Consider the following 1650-nt stretch of genomic DNA (forward strand, 5'->3'; position numbering starts at 1 on the left):
CCAATTTAGTTGGAAAAGGTGAGGTTGTATGTACATAGTATGACGAAAGGTGATTTGGAGGTCAATAGGGTGGAGCCGAAGAATAATCAATCGGCTCTGACTACGGCAGCCATGAAGACTGCCCCTGCGGCGTCAAAACCAGCAGGGGTGGTGGAGAAGAAGATTAGAGGATTCAAAAGCCATTGAAAAGAAAGGATCGGGGTTGTTAAACCGAGAGGGCTCTGATACCATGTGAATGTTTGATTAATCCACCACACCTAAATGGTGTGAAAGTTATCTTATTTATAATCAAATGAATTACAAGGATATGAAAATAGTAATAAATGGAAAGATACCTATGATAATAAAGCAAATATTAGATATTTGCCTTATAATAAAATATCAAATATAATATATATGGTAAACTATAATTTATTACTAAATATCCTTAACATTTATAGACTCCAACTCTTAGTACTATTAATGCAATTATATTTCATATGAGTTTATCATAAATCAAACTAAGGTACATTCAATACAACATCATTTTCTTGTCATACGAAGCAAAATAGAAGAATTAAATCAAACAAACTGATGAACTAAGACGAATAAATCCAACCCAACCCAAACTGATTTGTTTGATTCATTTGTTGGGTTGCAATTTATTTGATAACACTTGCATATTAGAACAATTCAATATTACATACCTTACTTACAAGTAAAATACTAGACCATCAACTTTTTGTTTTATAGTCCAACAACCGCTCAAGAAAATAGATTTTAAACTTGAGAGAAAAAAATATATTGAGTAGGTATTAAAAATGTTGCATTTTTTTGAAAGGGCATTTGGTCTAGTGGTATGATTCTCGCTTAGGGTGCGAGAGGTCCCGAGTTCAATTCTCGGAATGCCCCCCTATGTTCAATTCATCAAAAGATGAGCCTCAAAGAATGAAATTCAACGAAGTGTAATATTCTTGCTCTAAATATCATTTTATCTTTTTCACTTTCAATAGGCATGCCTATACAAATCGTACCTTTCAATATTTGCTTTACTTGTGTACTCCACTATATGTGTCTCAAATGGAACTATCAAACTAAAGTTGATCTAAAATATAATAATAATAATTGCTCATGGATTTTATTAACAAAGAAAATAAATGAAATAATGATGATAGATTCCATAAAAAATTTAATATATAGTCCATAATAAGGGAATTTGGTCTAGTATGATTCTTTCTTTGGGTGCAAGAGGTCTTGAGTTCGATTCTCGAAATGCCCTTCCAAAAAAGAAAAAAAAGCACAATTTTTGAAAGAAAAATAAATGAAAAGAAATAGAATAGTTGTAAAATAATTATCAATGGGGCCTAACCCAAAGGAATGCGTGGCAATGCACAACTTCAACTAGTATAAATTTCATATATATTGAGGCACGAAAAAGAACTTTCAACTAGTATAAATTTCATATATATTGAGGCACGAAAAATATATAGACTAGCAACTAAGAACTTTCAACTATTATAAATTTCATATATATTGAGACACGAAAAATATATAGACTAGCAACTAAGAACTTTAGATCTACTATAAACGCATTTGGTCTAGTGGTATGATTATTTTTTTGGGTGTAAAGGCCTCAAGTTCGATTCTCAAAATGCCCCCAACAATACTATA

General features: G+C 31.3%; 1 non-coding gene across 1 annotated transcript; it reads left to right on the forward strand.

Annotated features, from left to right (window-relative positions):
- The first annotated feature begins 819 nt into the window (after positions 1-819).
- On the forward strand, positions 820-891 carry TRNAP-AGG. The gene has a single exon. It is a non-coding gene; the product is annotated as a tRNA-Pro (tRNA).
- The last annotated feature ends 759 nt before the right edge of the window (positions 892-1650 follow it).

This window comes from Cucurbita maxima, unplaced genomic scaffold (assembly GCF_002738345.1).
Source record: "Cucurbita maxima cultivar Rimu unplaced genomic scaffold, Cmax_1.0 Cma_Scf03565, whole genome shotgun sequence".
Lineage (NCBI taxonomy): Eukaryota > Viridiplantae > Streptophyta > Magnoliopsida > Cucurbitales > Cucurbitaceae > Cucurbita > Cucurbita maxima.